The sequence below is a fragment of the Sminthopsis crassicaudata genome, chromosome 3, assembly GCF_048593235.1.
Source record: "Sminthopsis crassicaudata isolate SCR6 chromosome 3, ASM4859323v1, whole genome shotgun sequence".
In the NCBI taxonomy this organism is placed as follows: Eukaryota; Metazoa; Chordata; class Mammalia; order Dasyuromorphia; family Dasyuridae; genus Sminthopsis; species Sminthopsis crassicaudata.
Window position 1 is genome coordinate 501,135,937 of NC_133619.1, and position 9,007 is coordinate 501,144,943.

The following is a 9,007-nucleotide window of genomic DNA, read 5'->3' on the forward strand; positions in this document are numbered from 1 at the left end:
GTAATTTTTCAGCATTGACAGTTGCAAAACCTTTTGTTCCAATTTTTCCCCTCCTTTCACCCTCTCCCCCAGATGGCAAGTAGACCAATACATGTTAAGTATGTTGAAGCATATGTTAAATACAATATGCATATATGTCCATATAGTCATTTTGCTACACAAAAAGAATCGAACTTTGAAATAGTATGCCATTAGCCTGTGAAGGAAATCAAAATACAGGCAGACAAAAATAGAGGTTTTGAGTATTCTATGTGATGGTTCACACTCATTTCCCTGAGTTTTTTGCTGGGTGTAGTTAGTTCAATTCATTACTGTTATATTGGAGCTAATTTGTTTCATCTCATTGTTGAAGAGGGCCACATCCATCAGAATTTTCCTAGTGTTGAAGTATATAATCTGATCATTTCTTACAGAACAATAATATTCCATAACATTCATATACCACAATTTATTCAGCCATTCTCCAATTGATGGACATCCACTCAGTTTCTGGCACATACAGTTCTCTTTCCCTTTAAGATCTCTTTGGGATATAAGTCCAGTAGTAACACTGCTGGATCAAAGGGTATGCACAGTTTGATAACTTTTTGAGCATAGTTCCAAAGTGCTCTCCAGAATGGCTGGATGTATTCACAATATCACCAACAGTGTATTGGTGTTCCAGTTTTCCCACATCCCCTCCAATGTTTTGCATTATCTTTTCCCTGCATTCTAGCCAGTCTGACAGGTGTGTAGTGGTATCTCAGAGTTGTCTTAATTTGCATTTCTCTGATTAATAATGGGAGCATCTAAGATAAATAAATTTACATTACCTCTTTTGATGTAGTATATGTACACATTACAAATGAATATGAAGCAAATTGTGACTGTAGAATCTCAGGAGTTGCAAGAGACTTCAGAGTCAATCACCTCCAATATCTGAACAAGAATCTGCCACAAAATATGCCAGATAAATGGTTCTTAAGAGGTTCCCAGACGTTATAGACTGGCATGGTTGCCAATTCTTATGAAGTCTTAAGCACATGTGGGTTTTTGTCCATCTTTGATTTTTATAGATTGAGGCTATGAAGCTGGTAGCCTATTTATGGTTTTGTAAGGGTTTCTCTCCATATGTAGACTGGAGCTTTATATTCTCCCCAGTCAAAGGAAAGTACAGTGATTACCCTTTAGGGAGAAAACGTATTCTTTCCTCATTGAGAAGGAAGTTCACTGATTTTGTCAAAACTTAAAAGGTAAGTGACCAAAGAGCTTGCAGAGGTTGAATACCAACTGTTAACTGAAAAAAAAAAAAAAAAATCAGAGTCCACAGAGGATTGATTTTAGGTAAAAAGCTGCTTTTATTCTGTGAGAGGAGAGAAATCAGAAATATATGCTAGGATCTCTCTAGGAGACTCCATGCTTTGAGGCTAAGCCTTGATACCTGTGGTAGGGATGACGACATGTAACAGTGAGGCAAGTTTGATTCATAGTAGTGCTTTGATTTGAACCTTATCCCTGCAGATCCTTGTCTGTGCTCAGACCACTTGAAGCTGGTATTAACCAGTCTGTAATTTAGCTGCATCAGAGTTCATCTATAAAAGTGAGCTCAGAACACAGTTTGCTTGCTGGGCCTTAGCTCTAGAAACAGGGTATCTCCTAATAGTAAAAAGAGAAATGGAAAAAAAAAAAAGTGGTATTGGCATGGGGATCCTGACAATCTGGCCTTCTGTTTATTTAATTTTAATGGAAATTATATCTAATCATTTTTCACATTTTCAAAGTGAAGATCCTTAACTAAGAAGTGAAGGATTTTAAACACTTCATCTCTCCACCCTAGTTTCCAACAATATGACCTATAAAATAAGAAGATTGGACTATATAAGAAGTGGTAGACATGCAGCCTGTAGGCCATATGTGACCCAAAACACTTCTGAATGTGGCCAGAACCAGATTAAAATATAGTTCCTATCTGATTTTAATATATTTATAGATTAATAAAGAACTATATAAAGATGACCTTTTTTTTGCATTTGAATTTTTTTAAATTTTATTTAGAATTTTTTCCCATAGTATATATGCATGAGTAATTTTTTTTATAATATCCCTTGTATTCATTTTTCCAAATTATCCCCCCCTTCCTCCACACCCTCCCCCCCCCATGACAGGCAATCCCATACATTTTACATATGTTACAATATAACCCAGATATAATATATGTGTGTAAATACCATTTTCTTGTTGCACATTAAGTATTAGATTCTGAAGGTATAAGTAACCTGGGTAGATAGACAGTAGTGCTAACAATTTGCATTCACTTCCCAGTGTTCCTTCTCTGGGTGTAGTTATTTCTGTCCATCATTGATCAACTGGAAGTGAGTTGGATCTTCTTTATGTTGAAGATATCCACTTCCATCAGAATACCTCTTCATACAGCATTGAAGTGTACAGCGATCTTCTGGTTCTACTCATTTCACTCAGCATCAGTTGATGTAAGTCTCTCCAAGCCTCTCTGTATTCCTCCTGCTGGTCATTTCTTACAGAGCAATGATATTCCATAACCTTCATATACCATAATTTACCCAACCATTCTCCAATTGATGGACATCCATTCATAAAGATGACTTTCTAAGTCAATGTGTGACCTACAGGGATCCTTATGTATAATTTAGTAACCCTTGTTTCTAATTGAATTTGACCCTATCTTAAACCAAAACCAATCTGATTCTCGTTGATTGGCCAGATCCCAAGCAAAACCCCATTTGGTCATTATTTGGATCCTGATCAACTCAGGTTAAATGTAAAAAACAATCATTTCTACTTTGGCCAGAAACCCTGAAGGTCTTCCCCTCCCAGATTTATTTGTGTTTAATTTTTTTTTTTTTTTTTTTTTTGACTGGGTAAAAGAGGAGATTCTTAGCCCTGGTTTACTACCTAACTTTTATCACTGAATGGGTGTGACCTGTTGAAAACTTAAAAAGGCCAGGTCTCCCACAGCGTCCAGGGCCCTCTGCTGGCCTGATTTATATCTGACTATTGGACCCAGATGGCTTTGGAGAAAATGATGATGGAGACCTTGCACAGTCCCCCCCCATCCAATTCATCTGTATGTTATGATGTCACTTCCTTGATGTCCTGGTCCTCTTCAAGAATGAAGGACAAAACAATTGGAGATGATCTCAAGGTCTAAATTCTAAATGCCACTGGAATACCATGACATAAGAATGTCACAACCAAATTAAGGGTGGGGCTAGGAAAACTTAGGCCATAGATTATTTTGTTACATACACGAGAGAAGGATGTTAAATGCTAAGATGGAGAGAATCTAGAATATGGAGGAGAATTCTGGACACCCATTTGTTGAAAACTGTGTACTTGTGTATCTGTCATCTGGGGGAAAGAATTAGAGGAGATTGGCACCCAATATGGACTCTGAAATTCCTAATTCTATTCCTCCTTTTCCCAAGAGAATGATCTTTCCTGTCTTGTGACTGACAGCCTTATTTATTTCACTGTTTCCTGGGGTGGGACCTCTTCAATCCTTAGCAATCTGGCTTCCAGCCTCCTTACTCTGCTCTCCCCTTACTAATGATATCTCTTATCAGTTAAATCCAATGGGTTTTTCTTAATCCCATTCTACATCACCTTTGCAGTTTTTGACCTTGCTGATTTCTTGCTATAGAAGTTAATCCACACCTCTAGCTAAAGTTTGCCTTCTCTTTAGACTTTCAGTTCTAGTTACTAGTTCAATTTTCTCAACAGAATTGATTCTCAAATGTATAATTTATGTATAACTCTAATCTCTTTCCTAAACTCCCATTCTCCACCTAGATTTCCCATTGGCATAATAGAAAATAGCATATCAAAAGTGGAACTTTTTTTTTTTTTTAAACCATCTAAACCCACTTCTCCGTATTCACCTATTGTTTTGAGAGCACCACCATCCTGGTGAGTGTGACCCTGGCCAAGTCACTTAACCCTATTTGCCTCAGTTTCCTCTTCCATAAAATGAAATGGAGAAGAAAGTGGCAAACCACTCCAGTATCTTTGCCAAGAAAACTCCATTAGGGCCATAAAGAATTGGACATGACTGAAAAATGATGAACGATCACAACCTTTCAGTCTCTTAATTTTACAATCTTCAATCTTCCCAGCCAGGCATCATTGTAAGTACAGCTGCCAAAATAATCTCCTTCAGATTCAGAAGTGACCATGTAATTCTCCTGTTCTCTAGGACAGGAATTCTTAACCTGTAGTCTGTGAACTTTAAATAAGTTTTTTGATAACAATTTCAATGTAATTACTTGTCTCTGTAATTATATTTTATTGATATTTATATTTATTTGTACCTATATAATATACTAAAAAATTCGAGGTAATTTTGCTAGTTATTGATGGGAAGACCTTGCAGCTGTTGTGTTTATATTTGCGTTTTTCTGTATGTGTATACTTGTTGGGGTCAGGGAGATAGAAAAAAGTTTCTTAGAGAGCATGGTACTTGAATTAAGATTTATCAATGGGGGGCAGCTATTTGGTGCTGTGGATAGAGCACAGGCCTTGAAGTAAGGAGGAGGACCTGAGTTCAAATCTGGCCTCAGACACTTAATACTTCTTAGCTGTGTGATTCTGGGCAAGTCACTTAACCCCAATTGCCTCAGGGGGGGAAAAAAAAAGATTCATCTATGGGTCTGCCCTTCCTTTCAATATCCAGGCAAGCACTGTCTGTGGCCACCTCTACTTCATCAGGGCCTGTCTTGCCTCCAACATGTCAATCTCTTTTCCATTTTGTATTCCTTTCCTACTTTAACATACTTCATCCTATCTGTCTTAACCCAGTGATTGATTTCTCAAATGCTGTCCAAATCTTCTTGAACCTCTAATGACTGCTTCCTCACTTCCATTTGCCATAAATCAGCCCCCTCAAATTCCCATTCTAAAGCTACTCAACCCTAACCACTGTGCCCTCTGGAATGTCTCCACTATAAGCAACATATTACCATCGTAAAACTTTTATTTTTTTGCTTCCTTATTTTATTTTATTTTTTGCATTCACTGAAATTTGACACCTTCCTGATGACACAATTTTCCTGGCTTCCTTTCTCACACTGATTGTAAAAACTCATGTACCCAACTGCCCTGGTTGTGGTGAAGGAATTGGATTACTCCTTGCTCCTCATTGCCACAATGAGGCTCTTCTACTATCATCAGAATAATCTCTTCTGCTTTGAGGTTCATTTAATAGGGTTATCACCTTATCAAATTTCTGAAAGCTGTTTTCTACAGACTTCTATTATATTCTTCTTTCTTCAGTGAGTACAGTGCCTAACTCATAGTTTTTCTGTCCTCTTCATCTCCAATTCTCATATTAGAAACTTCAAGAAATGCATTGATACTCCCTCGCATACTCTAATCTTTCAAGTCCTGTCTTACCCATTTCCTATTACCTGTTCTTCCATCCTACCCCACATTGGCTATATACAGAGATAATTATATCCTTGATCTTGCCATCACTCATAGATATTTCATATCCATGTTCATGATTTCTGAAATTTCTTTTTCTGATCACAGTCTCTTGTCATTCCACTTCTCCCTCTGCCTTACAAATCTAGCCCTTCTTTATCCTTGCTGTGACCTACAGTATCTTTTTTTTCCACCATAGGCCATCATTTCTACACTATTTTCTTTACCCCATCTTGAACTCCTGGTGAACAAATTCAATTCTACACTGCCTTTGTCCATAATCATGTTCTGTTGAAGAAATTGGAGAAATATTACAAAATGTGCTGATTAGGTCCACTACAACTTTACATTATATAATCTCAATTAGGTTTCCACTAAAACAAGATCCTTATTCCCTAATTAGTTTACTATCCCAATTCACCACAGTGATTTTTCCAAACCTTTTCATCTCTTCTCAGCTGTCCCTCCCCTACCTTGAGAGCCTTTTTCATCTGAGTACCTTGCTTCATATTTCACTGAAAAAATTGAGACAATTTATAGAGAGCTCCCTCTTTTTTTTCTTCCTCTTCATCTTATTTCATTCATTAATATAGAAGAATGAAAAATCAAGAATATCAAGGGAATTGGTAAAAAAAAAAAAATAAAAAAAATGTAAAAGTTGATGGCTTAGCAGAACCAGACCTAAAACTACTACTATAAAGCAGCAGTCATTGAAACCATATAATACTGGCTAAGAAATCCAGGGTGCTGGATCAGTGGAATAAACTAGATATACATGACAAAATAATCCATGACTATAATAAGATAGTATTTGATAAACTCCCAAACTCCAACTTCTGGGATAAGAACTCACTATTTGACAAAAATTGCTGGAAAAACTGGAAAATAATATGTCAGAAATTTGGCATAGACCTACATCACATACTCCATATCAAAATAAAGTCAAAATGGATACATAATTTAGGTGTAAAGGGTGATACTATAAGCAAATCAGGAGAGCAAGGGATAGTTTATTTATCAGATCTATGGAGAAAGGAGGAATATATGGCCAAAGAATATGGCTAGAGAACATTATGAAATGTAAAATAGACAACTATGATTACATTAAATTAAAAAGGTTTTGCACAAACAAAAGCAATGCAGTCAAGATTAGAAGGGAAGTAGAAAGCTGGGAAAACATTTTTACAGCCAGTATTTTTGATAAAAATATCATTGTAAAATATATTTTTTCTAAAATATAAATTTAGTCAAATTTGTAAGACTAAGTCATTCACCAATTGATAAATGATCAAATGATATGAATAATTTTCAGATGAAGAAATTAAAGCCATCTATTGTCATATAAAAAATTCTTTAAATTACATTAACTTAAGAAATGCAAATTAAAACAACTCTGAGGTACCACCCCACACCTCTCAGATTGGCTAAGATGACAAGAAAAGATAATGATAAATGGTGAAGGGGATATAAGAAAACTGGAACATTAATGCATTGTTGGTGGAATTGTGAAATGATCCAACCATTCTGGAGAGCATTTTGGAACTATGTCCAAAAGACTATAAAACTGTATATACCCTTTGACCCAGCAGTTTCTCCAGTTCTCTTTAACATACTTCTATACCTCATCCATCCTATTTACCTCAACCCAGTGATTATGAGTGCTCAATTGTCCAAATCTTCTCCAACCTCTAATGACTGCTTCCTCATTTCCATTTGCCATATCTAAAAGAAATTTCTGAAAGATATTCTGAAAGAAATCATAAAAGAGGAAAAAAGAACCCATATGCAAACATGTTTGTAGCAGCTCTTTTTGTGGTGGCAAAGAATTGCAAAATGAGTAGATGCCCATCATTTGGGGAATGGCTGAAGAATTTATTGCATGTGAAAGTAAAGCAATATTATTGTTCTATAAAAAATGATAAAGAGGCTGATTTTAGAAAGGCCTGGAAATAATTACATGAACTGATGCTGAGAAAAACAAGCATAACCAGGAAAACATTGTACACAGCAACAGCAATATTGTGGGATGATCAAGTATGATAGATTTGGTTCTTCTCAGTAGTCCAATGATCCAAGGCAATCCCAATAAACTTTGGATGGAAAATGCTATCTGTATCCAGAGAGAGAACTATGGAGAATGAAAGTAAATCAACACATGCTATGTTCAATTTTTTTTCTCTTGTGGTTTTTCCCTTTTTTCTGGTTTTTCTCTTCCAACATGATTAATAAGGAAATATGCAAAAAAATTAATATATATGTATAATAAAAAAAAAACGTAACTGGGGGAAATTTAAAAAATATAATGGAGAACTGTTTAAAAAAAATACCAAAACAAATATAACAGAAATAATTTTTTTAAAGAAATGTATAGAAAATGAAAGCAAGTCCTGGTAACAGAAGATGAATTGTAGCATGGTGCTGAGGAATTGTCAGAAAGAGGGCTTTTTTCTACTCTATAGTAGATGAAAAAAGATAAAAAAATAGATTTGAATTTTGGTGTGGATTATGATGATTACTGAGAAAAAGGAGAAAGCAGAATTGCTCAGCTTTTATTTTATCCATGATTTCTCTGCAAAAGAAAATGGCCTTCACATAGAACAAAAATGACTAGCAAGGAGTTCTTAGTCTAGATAAGTAAACAGAATAATAAGAAACAACTTAGCTACTCTTGATGAATTCAAATCATTTGGCTAAGATGAAATTTAGGGTCCCAAAAAAATTGGCAGATATAATTGCTAAGTGATATTAGAAAGATCATGGAAACCTAGAACAATACCAATAAGATTTGTAAAGAGATATTTTCTTAATTTTCAAAAAAATAGAAAAAGTCTGCAAATTATAAATCAAAGAACTCGATTCTGATTTCTAGGAAATTAAAGATGATTGGAAAACAGCTAGAAAGGGAAGCAGTTATAGTCAAGATGATTGGATCAAGAATCAGACATGCTAGATTAACTTTGATAAAACTACTAAAGAAGTAGGTAAAAGAAATGCTGTAGTTTCCTAGATTTTATTGAAATTTTGGATAGATTATCTAAAACTATTCTTGTGGAGAAGAATGAGACATATAATTTGACAATCATGTCAGGTGGATTCAGACCTAATAGGATGGCAGGATTCAAAGAATAATTTTTTTTTCTTTTTAGATTTGTAAAGCATTTAATATAGTGTCTTGCACACAGTAGCTGCTGTATAAATGCTCATTTCCTCCCTTTTCTTTTTTTATTTACAAAATACATGCATGGGTAATTTTTCAGCATTGACATTTGCAAAACCTTTTGTTTTAACTTTTCTTCTCCTTCCCTCCACCCCCAGATGGCAGGTTGACCAATACATTTTAAATATGTTAAAGTATAAGTTAAATACACTATATGTATACATGACCATATAGTTATTTTGCTGTACAAAAAGAATCGGACTTTGAAATAGTGTACAATTAACCTGTGAAGGAAATAAAAAATGCAAGCGGACAAAAATAGAGGGATTGGGAATTCTATGTAGTGGTTCATAGTCATCTCCCAGAGTTCTTTTGCTGGATGTAGCTGGTTCAATTCATTACTGCTCTATTGGA